This window comes from Onychomys torridus, chromosome 5, assembly GCF_903995425.1.
Source record: "Onychomys torridus chromosome 5, mOncTor1.1, whole genome shotgun sequence".
Classification (NCBI taxonomy): domain Eukaryota; kingdom Metazoa; phylum Chordata; class Mammalia; order Rodentia; family Cricetidae; genus Onychomys; species Onychomys torridus.
The window spans coordinates 46,800,450-46,818,250 of NC_050447.1; the positions used below are offsets into that span (position 1 = coordinate 46,800,450).

General features: G+C 43.3%; 1 protein-coding gene across 1 annotated transcript in view; it reads left to right on the forward strand.

Moving 5' to 3' along the window:
• Cdh13 (cadherin 13) overlaps positions 1-17,801 on the forward strand; it is a 954,417-nt gene that overhangs the window by 454,551 nt on the left and 482,065 nt on the right. The window lies entirely within an intron of this gene.

Consider the following 17,801-nt stretch of genomic DNA (forward strand, 5'->3'; position numbering starts at 1 on the left):
TGGAAATTCAGACTTGAAGCTGCTTCTGTTTCTTGTTGAATCTGGGGTTGGATCCCAATGCCAGCCATCTATTGCCTTAATAATTTACTCATCGGGTAAAAATGGAATACCTGTTTTATGCCACAGTCCCATCAGGACTGGGTAAACACAGCCACAACTAGCAAAAAAGTCCAGCTTGTCTTCTAGGGGGGAAAGGGACATTTATGCAACTAAATAAAAAGAAAAATTCCGGGTATGACAATGGCTGTGTGAAACAGAAACACAGTGACCTGAAAAAAGAACAAAAGGGACAACCCAGAGGAGTCAGAGGGAAGAGGTTGTCACGTGACACCTAAGGGGAAACTGGAAGGCTAAGGATACCCACAGGAAGATCAGGTCCATGGTGTCTTGGTAGAGATGTGTGTTCACAGGCCTGATGTGGAGGGGATGGTGTGCTTCTGAGGAGCACACACCAGGGGACCGTCGCACAGAGAGCCAAGAAGAGCATGGCCAGAGGACCTCTGCAAGATCTTGGAGGTGATATGTCTTGGAGGCACATAGAGGAATGGGGATTTGATCACAGTCTGCAATGACTGACTCTGGAAGCTCTCCCAGGGCAGTGTGCATACGCCAAAGAACACCCCGGCTTCATGATAGGAAATAATCTGTGGAAACAGAATAGAAGATAGGAGTGTGAGTGTTGAGACCCACTAAGGGAAGGGCATGGCCTCAACAAGAGGTAAGGGTGTCCTAGACCATTGCAGTTCTGTTTGTACTGGAAATTAAAAGCCATCAATATGCTTCTCATTTTAAACTATTATTTTGCCAAAGATGTGTCTCTTTTAGCAAGTACTTTCTATGACTTATAGAAAACAGAGCAGCTTAGAATGGACAGAGCTGAGTTATGATAAGCCCTGTCCCTCTGGACAGCCTCGGCCACTGACATACCCCTGCACTACATTCCCACAGAGTCAAGGCTCTCCCTGCCAAGGGACTAATCTCCATATCTTTAATAGATTTTGAGAGCAATGGTAGTCTGTTTTCACTGCGGTAATGAAATAGCAGAGTCGGGCTGTTTTGTAAAGAAAAGAAGTTTATTTAACTCATGGTTCTGGATGTGAAGGATCCAGAGTTCATATCAGGTGATGGCTTTGTTAGCAGAGTCCTGAAGAAGCATGAGTAGTCATGGGCAAGAGATAGACAGCACACATGTATATGCTGTCTAGTCTCTCTGCCTATTTTTAGTAGGTATCTGTGCCTTTATGTTCTCATGTGTATGGCTGTACTTTTGTGCATGCATGGGTGTGGGGTGGTACATGTGCATGGATGGAGTCCAGAGAAGAACCTTGGGTTGTTCCACAAGGCACCATCTACTTTGTGCTTTTGAGACATGGTCTCTCATTGGTCTAGATTCAGCAAGTAGGCTGAGCTGGCTGGCCAGTGAGCCCCAGGGATCTGCCTTGTCTCTGCCTCTCCAGTACTGGGATTACACCATACTGGCTTTGTTTTTAATATGGGTTCTGTGGATCAAATTTGGGTCCTCATGATCACAAGGCGAGCACTTTACTGAGTGCAAACTGTGCAATCTCTCTATCATCTCTCTTTTCTAATACTGCCACCAGCAATCTACTATGGGGACTATATCCTAGGGACCTTGCCTAATTTTAATCACATGCCAGGGGCACCTCTTCAAACACCATAGTCAGATGGTTTCTACATTCTTAGTACCTTATAATGAGATTTGCATTCTAACACATGAAGCATTGAGGTCTTACACACGCCCTTACACAAGCTGTGCTCTTTCTAGGTCTCCTAGAAGGAAGACAGGATTTTTACCTATGACCATGCCTCACAATACCCAAAGACACTTAAGCACAGGTGCCAGCACCCTGTGCCCCAGGCTGATGCATGTAGCCATTATGCAAGAAACATGCATACATGTTATTTAGAAGACCCCAGGGAAGTTTGATGTACAGCCAGGGTGAGGACTCCAGATATATGCCATCCTCCTCCTAGAGGCAGTGTAACCATAATGCCAACTCCTCTAGGACCCTGCAGAAGTGTGTGTTCTTGGGCCCCAATCTTAGGCCACTGAACCAGAAACTCTTAGGTGGAGACCAGAAAGCATCTCTTAGAATTTACAGCAAACTCTTGTGTGCTTTCCAGCTACATCTCAGCACTCATACTTCAGTAAAAATCCTTTATTAAATGTCAGATTTCCATTGATGTGCTTGTCTACGCATCCTGTCTTTCAGCACATGTCATAACCAAGCACTTCATTATGATGCTGTTTTTAAAAGGAAGTACCTATTCTAGATTGATATCTGTGCTGTGGAAAAACACTCCAACCAAAAGCAACTTGGGGAGGAAGGAGTGACTTCCATGTCACAGCCCACCATTGAGGGAAGTTAGGACAGACATTTGAAGCAGAAACCACAGAGGGATGCTGCTGACTATCTCTCTGCCCCTGGCTTGCTCAGCTACTTCTTTTTCATAGGGCCCAACACCCCCTGCCTAGGGGTGGCACCACTCTCAGTGATGTCACCACTTTTGTGGTGGGTCCTCCTACATCAGTTAACAGTTGAGAAAATACCCCATGGAAGTGGCCTCAAGCCAATCTGATGGAGGTGATTCTTCAATTAAGGGTCCCTCTTCTCAAGTGTGCCAAGTTGTCTACCCAAGTTAGTCATCACTGTCCCCATTGGCAAGAACATCTCATCCCATAGAAGATGGCTCAAATTGGTGTGAGCAGTCCCTGTGCATATTAGATAAGAGGCAAGGTGACATGAAGCTGGTCTCAGCTGCTAACTCACTGTGTGACTTGACTGGTTGCTTCCTCTCTCAGAGTCCCATTCCCCTACTTGGCATGTTAGAAGATGATCCCTGTGGAATTCGTGTCATGAGAAATCAATGCATAAGTGGACATGGCAGACAAACCATGAATAGATATTAGTATTTTCTATGCATCTCTAATCCTATAAGATCAAGGATCCTGTCTGTTTCCATTGCTATTAAATCCCCAGGTCTTCCCATGGTGCCTCACAGTTGATACTCAATATACACTTGCAACATAAACTAAGGGACTTGCCTCCTGAGCAGCATGAGTACTTACTCACAGAGACCAACCACATCAGGCCTCTAAGGCTTGGAGCATAAACAAGTTAACTCAGGAAATGAGATGAGAACAGAGGATGAGAAAAAGTCAGGAAAACCTGTGAGGCAAAGTATTTATATCGGGCCAGTGATGGTGCAGAATCTATCGGTGTCCTGAGTTTTCCCAGGGAGCTCTCCTTTACAGTGAACACCACATGCATAGGTGTTCTGGGGTATCTTGCTGGCCAAAGGCTCTCCTCCAGAGCTAGAAGGCTTTGCATCCACAAGTGAAGCAGAGCACAAGGCAAGCAAGAAGTGCTGGAGAACACACAGCCCCTCACCATCCTTTTCGGGTGGGATATTCCTGAGACTGTGATTCCCACCATTTCCTGGCTCTCCTCTCTGGGTTTATGATCTAGTTAGTACTGATACTTCTCCAGAAGCCTCTCTGCCTTCTGAATGAAGTGGCCGCAATATAAGACTTGTCCTAGATTTCACTCTTGGGGAATCCAAAATGAGACGATGATCTTTCTTAATAGCTACTTGTTTTGTTACTTTCTGTTGCTGGGATAAAACACCACGACCAGGAGCAACTTAGAGAAGAGTCTATTTGGGCTTACAGTTCCCAGGGTCTAAGAAGTGTCCAGCATGGCAGGGAAGAGGGGCAGCAGGCAGGGGGTGAGCATGGGAAAGGACAAGGAGTTGAGAGCTCAGATCTTGAAACACGAGTATGAAGCAGTAAGAGTGGAGCAGACGCGGCTGGAGACAGTCTCAAAGCCCAACCCTGGTGATACTTCCTCCAGTGGGATTGCACCATCTAAACCTTCCCATTCAAACCACCACACCACTGAATCTCCTCTTCAAGTAGTAACATCCTAGACTGGAGTCTGCTGTGCAATACTAAAGTCAGAGGTGCACTGTTTGGAGGAGAGTGACAGGTGGAGCCAGTGATCTACCTCCTTGGTCCCATACCCAGCAGTCACTGAAGACACTCTGTATTCTTCCATCCCTCTGTAGAGAAAAGCCTAACAGGTATGAGCAGGACTGATGGAGCTATGGTGGAAGATACAAAAGAAAGAATGGGATGAATAAATTAAAAACAAGCAGGCACAGTCAGGAAAATGACTCCCTTCAGGGGATACAAAGCAAAGGCAGACTTTTTTGTAAGAGTTACTTTCCAAGAAGCATCTTGAAGTTTGAGAGACTTGTGATGTTAGTATCCCATCATGAGAGGGAACACAGGCACTTTGTGGAGTACCTAGGTCAAGAGTCTCTCCATGGGCACACATGCTGAGCCAAGAGGAGTCCTCAACTGAAAAATGAAATTGCCTTTGATGCAAAGTAAGAGGCAATGAAGAAGGTTTCTGGGTAGCTTCACGCTCATTCATTCATTCATTCACGTACAGCTGGTCCCAGGTGCCTTCTGATTGACAGGAAAGAGGCTTTAGGAAATTACCTAGAAAGAGTCTGATGGATGATTGTGTGGAACCAAGTAAAACTATAATATGGCAATACCATGTATTGCCCCAATCTGGACAATTTTAAGTGAGAAATGTTATGTCAGGATAACCAGTGTAAATGGGGATTTTCTAAGTAATGCTAGGGGTTGCTTGTATTATAACCTAGTTAGTAGATTGTGACTCCAGTACTGAAAACTAGTGATGGTGATGGAGAACAAAGCTTAGCTCCTCCCTCTGAAAACCAGAATGTGCACCATGGTCTCCCAAAAAGCTTTTAGTTATCCTGAAGGATAAAAACATCAGAAGAAAGGTGCTGAGGTAGACGTGCCCTGTGTAAGGGTATCCTCATTTGACCCCATGCCATATAGAACTATCAGCCCACAGAAAGGTCACATAGGAATCCTCAAGGCTATAGACAAAGTTTGGATAATACATAACTCATGCATCCACTAAATAATTATGAGATGGTGAGTCACCAGATGACTAGAACATGGATCATCCAGAGAACGCTTTCCCATCCTAAGAGTGTATCCTGGATAACCATGACCCTCTAAGTCACTTGGCTGTTTAACCATCTGGTTGGGAGCACATGGACAGAATGAACCCCCATGCTTTGGGAAGACAACTAGAAACACACCAGGCCACTGGAAAAATGGGTTGTCCTCCTCATTTCTGGCTCTTCCCTGTGAAATCTACCCTAGAAACCCTTTCATTTCTGAAGAAAGAGGAAAACACTTGGTGGTCCTGAGCACACTTTCTCCAACCTCTACCTTCCTTACCATTGAATTCTCCAAGAAGGAAGGAGCTGGGGTTATGTGTGTGTGCCCCCAAGAAACATGTGGTATTCTCATCATGTTCTGTCTCCCCTCCCCCTCCAAAGTTGTGACTCTTTCAGAATTTGCCCCATAAATAATTTCTCAATTCCACCAACTTCTGCTGATAAATATTTTACTGCATCTTTAGAGGTTTTTGAATTCTCAGGCCCAATTGATTGAGAGCAAGAGACTTTAAATCTGCACAGAGGCATGGAGGTCTTTGCAAGATGTATTTTATTCTGTTTTATATTGAGTTTGAAAGACAAGTCATTTATGAAATGCTTATTAGGGATTCCACTTTCATCACAGACCATTTCCATCAAAGCCAATGGAAGTACATTTTACTGAAAATCCTTTTTTACACCCCCATAAATTAGTAGAATGGACATCGGGAAGGACATCTGTAACCCAGGAAGGAAGAAATACGTCATTGAGCCCTGTGTTCTTCATACAAGGGATCAACATAGATCATTAGACCAAAGCATGGAAACTGCTCATACAGGACTCTGCGGTGCTTGTGTTGTGAGTGTGATTCACACATGAGTGGAATTTAGCACGGCCCCACGGTATCTCACAGAGGTCTGGACATACGATTCATCAGAGATTTTGCTACATCCACATACTCATTGTCCTCTTTGTGTACCCATTAATGCACATACATAGGAGCCAGGAGTCATTGGCACTGGTATTGAATTTGTCTTACTCCAATTAGCAGTTCCTATTCCTTTGCCTTCCTGTGAGAACCCACAGGTGCTAAGCTAAATCCTCAAGAGCTGAACTGTAGACATAGTTATTTATCCTGACCACCCATCCCAAATAAACAAACAGATCCCAAATAAACAAACACTTAAGAGGCAGAGCCATGTGCATCTCTGTGAGCTCAAGGTCAGCCTGGTCTACAGAGCGAGATCCAGGACAGGCACAAAAATTACACAGAGATAACCTGTCTCAAAACATTTTTTTTAAAGGCAAATAAACATACAGTCTTATATTAATCATAAAATGCTTAGCCAATAGCTCAGGCTTATTATTAACTAGCTCCTTTTTTAATTAACCCATTTCTATTAATCTATGTATTGCCACATGGCATGTGTCTTTACTGGTCCTCTGGCATCTTGCTTCTTGGGTAGCTGATTCACATCTCTCCCAACTCCCTGCTTCTTCATCCCAGTTCTCAGTTTGATTGTCCCACCTAACATTACCCTGCCTTGCTATAGGCCAAAGAGTTTTATTATTAACCAATGAGAGTAATATATATTCAGAGTGTATAGAAGGATTATCCCTCAGCACACTGAACCATAAGCTAAATCTGAATTCCCAGCTCTATGCTCTTCTCTCTCCTTAAATAACTTGTTCAATCCTGTTGTCTGATTCATTGTACTTAAGGTGCAGTCAGTCCTCCACCCTTGGAAGCTCTTGTTTCATGCTCTTTATCTCAAACAACAAGGACTCTTCCCAGAATTTTACAACTATCTATCTGTTCCTCTGTCTATTCATCATCTATCTTCCCATCAATCTATCTATTCATCTATAGATCATTCATCTATCATCTGCCTACCTATCATTTATCATCTATCTATCCATCCATCATTTGTCTATCATCTATCCATCATCTAGCTATTTATTTGTCTATCTATCTGTCTGTCTTTCTATCTGCCTGCCTAATTCTCCAGTGTTAGGCAACGAGTAGTTTTATTCAATGGCCTAAACTTACCACCAGCTGGAGAATAGTACGGAATTATAAATCAGGAACTATAAGATGCCCAGAGGCTCATTGCTCAAAAATTCTCCTTGAAATGAACATCAGGGATTATTTCTTCATTCAGCTTATACATATGCCTTTCTTATTTGCATGTCTTTGAGCTCTTCCCTCTGCACAGACACATTCCCCTCACCCTCACTTCCTGTTTCTATGTTTAGGGTTGACAGTCCATTGGAACATGACAATATCACTGAGTATTCTATGCCTGCATTGCCCAAGATAGTAGCTGCAAACCATAGGTGGCTAGCCATCACTAGAGACATGGCTAGTGCAACTGAAGAAATAAAATGTTTGGAGATTTTAATTTAAATTATATGTATATGTATTTGTCTGTGTGTGAGTATGTGCAAATGAGTATTGGTGCCTTCAGAGACCAGAAAAGAAAATCAAATGCCCTAGAGCTGAAGTTACAGGCAGCTGTGAGCCATCCAGTGTGGGTGCCAAAACCTGAACTTGGGTCCTTCATAATGGCAGCAAGTGTTCTTTTTTTAATATATTTATTTATTTATTTATTTTCATTTTACGTATCAACCCCAGTTCCCCCTCCCTTCCTTTCTCCCACCTCCTCTATCCCCATCCACTCCTCAGAGTGGGTAAGGCCTCCTATGGTAGTCAACAAAGTCTAGCATACCAAGTTGAAGGAGAGCCTAGCCCCTCCCCATTGTATCAAGGCTGAGCAAGGTATCCCACCACAGGGAAGGGGTTACAAAAAGTCAGTTCATGCACCTGCTGCCAGGGACCCCACTAACAGATCAAGCCACACAACTGTCACCCACATTCAGCAGGCCTAGTTCAGTCCCATGCAGGTTCCTGAGCTGTCAGTCCAGAGTCAGTGAGCTCCAACTAGCTCCAGTCAGCTGTCTCTGTGGGTTTCCCCATCAGGATCTTGATCCCTTCTTCTACTTCTTCTTCTTCTTCTTCTTCTTCTTCTTCTTCTTCTTCTTCTTCTTCTTCTTCTTCTTCTTCTTCTTCTTCTTCTTCTTTTTGAATGCCGAATGCTGTTTATTGAAGGAGGGAGGAGGTCTTAAATAGAACTACTAAACTATCTAACCTCTCAAGCACCAGACCACATATTTTTATAACAAAATAAAATACCAAAATTGAAAATGCTATTAATGTAAAGTGCACACTGATTTTTAAATCACACATGCACACATACCACATGCGTGCACAAAGAACGGAGAACAACATTAATAATCTTTATATTTAATCACACTGGAACAAAATGTTTTTGACTGCTGGGTCTCATTAAAATATGTATCTTGCATTTCCTGGCACTTGTTTAAAATGTGGCTTCCAGATTAAAATTCTGTTCTTTCTGTGGTCCCCCTTATGGAGTGGAGCTGATCTGCAGCCCATTTCCAACATGTTACTCTTGTGCAATTTTTACAGTATCTCATTTATACTTTGAGTATTCTTTGTGGTGACATTTAGCACATTTTGAGCAGTTGTATAATTCCTTCTGCTATTCCCTTGCTGTCCTACTAAGTGCTGCATATAGGCTATGGTATCCAGGCAGACTACCTAGCCAACAGTAGGCCTCTGGATATCCTTTGCCTTAAATTTTCCAAAGTTACGGCTGAGTAGGTGAGCACTCAGTAGTTTCTGATTAATTAAAGTGATTAGAGCCTAGTTTGTTGTTAGAATGGAATTAACAGACCATTATATGACCAGTCTGGATATTTTTAACAAATTTTAATTTTCTACAGTGGTGATGAGGCCACTAGCTAAATTGATTGGCAGCCAGCCATTGTGTTGGGTGATATCAGTATCCTTAGCAGATTGCAATAAATTTTAATTTTGATGGGTTCTCTGTGGTGTGTGTGTGTGAAAGAGAGAGAGAGAGAGAGAGAGAGAGAGAGAGAGAGAGAGGAGAGAGAGAGAAATAGAGAGACAGAGACAGAGGGAGAGAGACACAGAGAGAGAATTCTGAATTTATTCATACTTGGGATATTTTTATTTCATGCTTAGAACTTTCACAACTCTACAGAGTCAACTCTAACTTATTTTTGAAGTCTAATAAGCACTATGCTCACCATCAGCATGTGTTGCCCCCTTCTGCAAAGCTTAATTAATGATAAAATATAATTGAGTTATTTTGGTTCTTTGCCAAATACATATATATGCAGAAATGCCCTACATGACATATATCCAGCCAATAAAAGCGCCTGAGCCTGAGGAAGTAGAGGGATTTTAAGCCCGAGTTTCTCAGCCTTCCAGGTCTCAATTTGAACCATTCTCTGGACTTTGCTCTTATCACATTTGGCCTCGCATTACATTTATGTTTAGTTATTTGTAAACATTAAAGCTTGAGTTATCACCCGAAAGTTAGAGATACCAAGCAATTTTCTTATTTGAGTACAATCTGCAATAGCTAATAAGAGTCAGACGTGAGGCAAACACAGCTTTCTCTTTAGTTCCCACAGTAACATTGTAAACAACACTGTACCCATTACTCAGATGAGGAAGTTTAATAGAGACTAACCTACTCAAGATAACTCAGTTAAAGGGGAGTATTGCAGAGACTCGAACCCAGGATACTTCCCTGTCCAACAGCAATCTACCCATAGTCACATATGGGTGTATTGAGATTCCCAGGAATCTTTGTGTGCATAGGGCACTGATGTGATTTCTTATTTGACTCACAATACTTAACTAAGAAAGCAGCATTATGTTCTTGCCATATAGTTGCAGAAACAGACCGTCAGAAGCACACTGTAAGACAGGATCTATTCGTGGGATTAACTGAGCTCTTGTACAAGCCAAATTTTTGTGTCAACACCTGCAATGTACTGGCACTCTGGAAGGATTTCAGAATAGCATGGAATAGCAGGAGCGAGCTTCCCTGCATAATGTGGAAGCATACAAGCAAGAAGTGAAGCAAAGGCGAGAAGCAGAGCTCAGCACTCATTAACATCCCATGGGGTGGTGTGCAGGAGAGGAGTCTGTCCACCCATTTTCCTCATGTGCCAACTCATGCACCACTCTGTCTCCTGAATCAAGGGACCAGATTTGTAGGAGTTATCTAAGATTCCGTAACTCAAGTTAAGTCTGAGTCAACTGAAGTCTTGGGTAGCACCCTTCTAAAAAAAAACTGCTACTGAGGAAAGAAAGCCTTGACCAAGAATGTTTTCTACTTTCTTGGTATAAATACTCTCAGGATAGCCATTGTAAAGTCATTAACTTAAACTATACCTGAATGTCTTACTATTGAAAGTCATGGAGGAGTAGAAGTTTGCTCCAGTGTGGCACATGAGAGTGACATCAGAAGAAGCTGAAGGGCACAGTGGCCCAAGGGGAACTAAATAGAGTATCCAGGTCAGAGAAGTGCCTGACCCTACCACCTATCCACCATCCAGTTTCCGGCTGAGAGGAAACAAAACAAAACAAACAAAGCAAAGACCACTCTGTGTGAGTGTGTGTGTGTTTGTGTGTGTGTGTGTGTGTGTGTGTGTGTATCTTTGTGTGTGTGTGTCTATGTGTGTGTGTGTATGTCTGTATATATTTGTGTGTGTGCTCATGCATGCACATGTGTGTATGCAATCTTTTTAAAAAATTATTTGTACATGTGTGCAAGTAAATATGGTCATAGCTACCCTTCATTTCGCCACTCCAACCTTCCCTTGATACCCCAACACATTTCTCTCCCAAATTCATGCCCTCTTCTTTGGTGTTTTAATAACAGACTAAGTCTAATTAATGTCACCCCTGTGTGCCTGGGTACGGGGCCATACTCTCGAGCATGGACAACCCACCAGTTGCCATTTCCTCAAATAAGAATGATCCTCCCTCCCCCAGCAGCCATCTACTGCCAACAGTTAAAAAGTGGAGCCTCCTGAGAGTCTCCCCAATCTGTGCCAGCAGTTCAGTTGTCTTGGTCTCATGCAGATCCTATGCAGATAACCACAGCTGCTCGGGGCTCCTAAGTCAATGGCCACGTCATGCCCAGAAGACAGCATTTAACAGCATGCCTGCCCATTCTCCATCTCTTACTTTCTTTCTGCTTCCTGCTCAATGTCTTCTGAGCCTTGGTGGTGGGCTGGAAGTGATGCTAACAAAGTTGTCTCATTTAGGACTGGGCACTCACTGTCACTTGTTCTCAGCACTGTGACTAATTCTATGTCTTCGTTGCTGGTTGCTGTCCACTGCAAAAAGGAGCTTCTCTGGTCAAAGTTGAGAGCAGGCCATGGATATGGGTATAAACATCAATATTGAAAAGTAAGTTTATCAATATGAGCATTCCGCAAAACAACAGAAGTAGGCTCTGCCCCAGAGACTATGCCATCCCAGCATGGCCACACAGCCAGTATGGACTATAAGCAGAGCTCACCCTCATGCTTCTTCAGCTCCCCTGCACTTGTACTCTACACAGACGTCCCCTGAGTGAGTCTCCTGAGGCTCATACATAATGTGGCCGTTGTCTTGAGTCTCCCTGGACTATGAGGAAAGGAAAGGTAAATTCTCAGTGTGGTAAAAAGAGATAATGCAAGCTCACCAACGTGCATTTGATGTACATATTGGCACACTGAGCCAAGGCCAGAGGTCGTGCCTCAGTTTAACAAATAGATGATCCACTGAGAAGTTCTCCACCCAACGATGAAAGCTAAGCTGTTGCCTTGTTTTATCGGTGTCTTTGCAGACAGCCCTGTTCTTTTTTCAAAGGGAACCACAAAGGACAAAACAAATTCAGAAAAGTCCAGCTGTCCCTGTTTGCTCTATAGTGAAGCTAGATAGCTGACTCAAGGGCTAGGGACTATGAAGAAGTGGGGCCTGGACCATAGTGGAGAGCAACAGCCCCTCTCTAATCCCCCTTTTGAGGAGGGTGGTGACAGTTGGATGCAGACAGAAATGGGGAAGTGGAAGTTCCTGGAAAGGTGGGAAGGGCTGTGTGAAGAGCCCCTTTATTTCCTGGCTCTGGCTTTCAATGATCAGTTAGAGGGGAGAGATAGGAGGAAGGGTCACAGGGAACAATCAATGCCTCTGGGTGTGTGGACTTAGTCTTTTTCTATAAATAGTAATGGAAGAAACTCAAAATCCCTCCATTGTAAGACTCCATGTTCCTATGCATGGACTCCTCTTTGAAGATGATGATGTTTCTTGTTCAGGTAGCTTAAATGAAGAATGTCTCAGGTTATGCCTCATGATATTCCAAACATTCTTCTTAGGCTGAGAACACAGATATCCCCATCATCCAGACAGAAATATGCATGAAGCAACTCTTTTGTATAAGGCAGGGCAATAGCTACCTATCACAATTCTCCCTCAAAAAGTCCCCATTCCAGAGGACAGACAGACTGGTCCACAGGCAGTCATGTACCTGAGAGGGAGTGAGGGAGCTTGAGGAGTCAGACTGGCAGAGGAAGTGACTGAAGAGGAGGTTCCTGGATGACAAGTTGTAGTGGGCAAGAGGAGGCTAGGATGGGTGGGAAGTCCTCTACATGTTATGAAGGATGTGGTCCACTGTGGCAACAGACAGGATTTTATGACTAGAGAGCTGAGGTTAACTTGATAAGGCTGTGATGTGAGGAAGAACTTGGCAGCAAAAGCATTACAGAAATAATCAAGGGCTAGAAGCCAGAGTTATAAAAGTGATGTCAGAGTTTGGACTTTATTCTAGTGGTGATTGAGGGTAAATTATGAGCCCATATGATCAGACTGTCATGTTATATGATCAGATTGGCACATTAGGAAGATTACTCTGATTGGTTGCCAGGGATAACACCTAAAGGATGAAAATGGGAAGCCAAGGAGATGAAGATGGAGTTTGGGACATGGAGGCAGGCTACAAAGGGCTCCTTGAAAGGTTGAAGTGCGGACCGGAGAGAAGATGACAGATGGCATGGAGGGGTGAGTGGATGGTAGGGAGGAAGCACAAGAAGATTCTTGGCTGGGAGCATCACAGCTCTGTAGGATTCAGAAGAGTTGCCTTCAAAGGCATTCTGCTGCATCCAGTGTTTGGCTGTGGGTAGGTGGACAATGAAGCCATAGCATCTCCTTTACCTGCGTCCCCAAGGATCTCTCTGTGCAGCCTTCAGTGGCTCCCTTCTTCCTCAGAGGAGGCAGGTCCACCAGTGTGATATGTGGTACTGAGAAGCAGAAGCTTGGGTTGGCTAGAGTTCATGTACATTTAATGGATGTATGGGGTACCAGCCTCAAGCATAGGCAAACACTGGGATGCTCCCACATCCTTTCCCTTGTCTCTCCAGGTTCAAACACAAGCCCTGGCACAGTCTATGACTTGGGTTTTTCTTTAGTCCTTCCTTATAGTAAATTTGAAATATTGTTTTCTGCCAACTCAGAAATACAGAACAGCTGTGTTCAGTATTGGCCTGCTAGCCTCAAATTCTAAGTACATTTCTTCCTAGTAATTTCTCTTTTGAATGCCGGTGTTTGGCTAGGCATTAGTCTACACAATTCACATGTTCTGTGTTGCTCAAATTTTAGTTCATTTATTTGACAACTTGAAATTCCTTGTAAGTGCTGCTTTTATTTTGCTATTTGCATGTGGAAAGCACTCCCAGCACAACATAGAACAAGTATGACTTCACTTTTTTTTTTTTAAAGTATTTCCCCCTTGTTAGCAATGCACATTCATCACAGGAACCTGATTGAAATACATATATTTTAAAATAATATCTACACTCAAGGTAGCCAGTGCTGGCATTCTTGGCTTCACACCTAAACTTTCAGAGCATGTGTAAATCTGTGACGCTTCAGGAGGGGGGTCTGTCCCATCTTTGAGGCTCACATTTTACAGGTCTGATCTGGGGTCCCAGTGGAGCATTCCAACAATTCTGGTGCTGTTAGCATATGTAGTTCACAGGCCATACATTGGGGAACTCTAGCCTAAGTTAACACAGATTCACAACAAACCTCTGGTACTCACTGGTTTTGCCCTCAGAGTCTCAGAACCATCCTTCCTATCTTTTGGTGATTTTTCTCCAAAGCCATTCTAAATGGACAAGGTGTAGACAATCCATTGTATAGCCCTTGAAGTTCTGGAACTTCAATCTTAACGGGGATTCTGTTGGAGGGTGCATGGGTATATCTGCCTCATGGTAATCTAGTAAATCCCACACAGCACTTGGTACACCAGAATGGCAAAAGAACTTGTAACAGACAATGAACCATTGGAAACCTCTTAAAGTCCCCACTGAGGTACATTTAGTGGTTTCCCTTTAACATTTGCCCACTGCAAATCATATTGTCACTATGGCCACTTACAAACCTTGGCATGAGGACGTAGAAGATGGCTCAGTAGTTGAGCACTGGCTGCTCTTCCAGATGACCTGAGTTTGGTTCCTGTCACCCCTATGGTAGCTCACAACTGTCTGTGGCTCCAGTTTCAGGGGATCTGACAGGCTCTTTTGAACTCTGAGGGGATTAGGCATATACATGGTACACAAGCATTCATGTAGACCAAATAATCATATGTATAAAATAAATAATCTAAAGCAAATTAAATCTTAGCATATATACATAGGCATGTATGTATGTATATTTTATGAACAAAAGTATCAGAATATGTATGTGTTGATAATTTATGTATATGTGTGTATGTATGTCATTAATCTCATAAACCTTGAGCTTACACACAGTCAAGAGCTGTGTCACCAACAAATCTCAGCCAACCTGATAAGCCCAATGCCACTGTGTTCCTGTTCTGCTGAGGTTCTTGCTCATGTCCACACAGCTCTGCTTCCATCTGGACCGCCAGCTCTCCATCCCCAGATCTAGGACCCCTTTGTCTTCACCATGCCATACAACCCTAGGGCAGTGTAGCCTCAGCCCTGATGATAGGGAAAAGATGTGGCTCTCCAAATAGTATCTTCTTATCCACTCCTGATAATATAACGGAACACACTGGAAGTCTTTCCATTCTGCCTAGGGTCCTTCCATCCTTCTCACATGTAGTCACCTCATTTTCTGTGTCTCCTTACCAGACCTAAGGTTGTCCGCTATGGGAAGGGCACTGGGGCATTCTGTGTGTGCCCAGTTGCTAGTTCCCAGCCACCAGGCCGAGGTCTTCCCACAGCTTTAGCACATGAGATAGCTGAGTGATGGATAAGGTTTAATAGTGTATCCAAACACTGGCAAAGTTCAGATTTTAAAAATTAGTTATTAAAGTACAGCAGGTAGATACAGATGTGTGAAAATGGTAGAATACAGTGCAGAGTGGTTTAGAGATAGAATACAATGTAATGGTTACCTACATCTTGGCCAGACCCCAAAATGCCCCCTTGTGTCCCCTCCTTGGCATGAGCTCCACATCTTCCAGGTGTACCCAATCCTGACACATGAGACTACCAGTTAATATCCTTGTTTAGTGCAAGACATAAATGGAATCTTAGAACAGGTGGCTTTTGTCTAGCCTTTGTGGCTCGGCGGTGGGTTTGTGAGATCAGCCCATACTGTGAGACACACCTGTAGAATTAGATATCCAGGAGTGCATTTTCTGAATCTTCCAACCGCCCTTTCTTCTGAGGAGGGCTTGGCTCATTTCCAGTTTTCAGTGATTACGAACTGTGCTGCTGTAAAAATTCTCCAGCATGCCTTTGAGTGAGCATATCTGCACATTTCTGCTGGAGTGAGGTCTTACTGGGAAACTGTTAGGTCAACTTTAGTGTATTCTGCCTCAAAAACCAATTCCAGAGTGGGTGTGGAGATGGTGAAATTTAAATTCCTTGTTCTGACTCTGCAAGGCATTGTAGGAACTGGACCAGTAGAATATTTATTTCCTAAATAAAAATTATATCTAGGGACAATAGCTGTCCTCAGAAGCCAGGTCAAAGCCATGTCCTCAGAGCCTGATCAAACCTGGCACCTGTACCATCAGGATGTGGAGAGCTGACTTCAACTGTGCCGATTTACAGCCTGCCTGTGGGGACCATTTCTACCTAGGAAACAGGTTCTTCCATACTCCCTCCTCTAACTCTTATCCCGAGGATAAACTCGTAAGTCAGTCACCATTTATTGGCCTAAGTTGAGGTCATATCCTTGTCCTCACCAGACTTTCATTTATTTAATGTTATTTTATAAACCAAGCAATAAAACATTTAGGACCCTTCATATCAAGTCAAAGAAATTTCCCACAAAGACTGTTTTGATTTTTCTTAATCATGATGATATATATATATATATATATATATATATATATATATATATATATATATATATATATATATATATCACACCTTAGGAACACATGTTTCTCAACTTTCTTCTGTGGTGAGAGACTACTTCATACCCCCACTCCACCCTTTCTTGGGTGGCTCAAAATAATAATTACAGCTAATGATCAAAGATTCATCCGTGGTTAAACCCTGTGGAGATAGCTTGGTTGTTTGTCTAATCACAGTCTTCCCTTCTATATTGGGCCACTGCGCCCTCAACTTCCATTATCTCATAGAAATGTTATTAAGTAGACATCATTCATAAACTCCTAAAACACGAGCATCACACATGGTATAAAAAAAAAAAAAACCCTCACCAGAATGCATCAAAAATTTTGATTCTTTCTCTTTTTTCCACTTCCTAGAAATGAAGTGACCTAAAATTCATGATGTCAAGAATACCAAGCAATATATTTTCTCCAGATAAAGGAGGATGTGTTATATGGAGTGTAGTTTTCAGTATTGGTCTGCTTAGTTCTAGCTGTTGAACACACAATTCTTACATCATCCTTGGTAGTAATTTCCAACAAGTCACTGAGTCTCTAGGGAACTCGCTATTCCTCTTCCTGAGTCAGCAGAGTTGGCCTGAAATTTTGGATGTCTATCTGCCATATTCACATCTTTCAATACTTCTGTCTTCTCTCCTGTTCTAAAAGATAGCCCCTGGTGGTAGCCTGTTCTCAAATCTGTTTTGAAGGGATAGGCAAAGATTTCCCAGGCTCGCTCACATCCCATTCTGCTGACACTGGCTTTTCTGAATGTTTGTGGAGCTGGGAATGTCTGCCTAGAGCACAGGTCCTTCCCTGACTTTCAGATCAGCATAGCCCAACACAATTGATCTCAGAGGGCTCATAGTCTCTGGGACCACTTTACCAAGACCCATTCTATCCTCCAATGTTTGGATTGCTCTTGGCAGTGGTCTGAGTGGGAGGACCAACCTTAGGCCCCAAGTACCATCCTAGAGTCAGAGCAGTCCTGTGGGACAGAAAGAGCTCTCTCTGTGGCTGTATATCTCACCTGTACAACTAACTACTTTGTTTGGGAAAGCAGCTTCTAAATAAGCCAAAGAAGCTGCTTGTGGGGGCCATTTCCATGTTGCTCAGGTGGTCCCTCCCCCTGGACTTTCATCCATCCATATGATTGAGTGTCCTTCAGGTCTCAGCTAGAATATCTCCCCTTTGGGGAAGGGTTCCTTGTCTGTCTCCCCACACTAGGCCAGGGCCTTCTTCCTGTGCACTCATGCCTCTGTCCTTCTTTGGAGGGACAATCCTGTGGGAAGTCAAGAAAAGGCTGTTTGGTTGAATGTCTGATGGCTTCTTCCTTGCTATGTAGCAAACTCAAAACCAGCAGATATGCATACATGGTCCTTAGCATCAATGTATCTGGCAGATAAATATTTTTGAGCACATGGATGGATGGATGGATGGATGGATGGATGGATGGATGGATGGATGGATGGATGGATGGATGGATGGATGGATGAGTGGGTGAATGAATGGGTGGATGGATGGATAGGTGG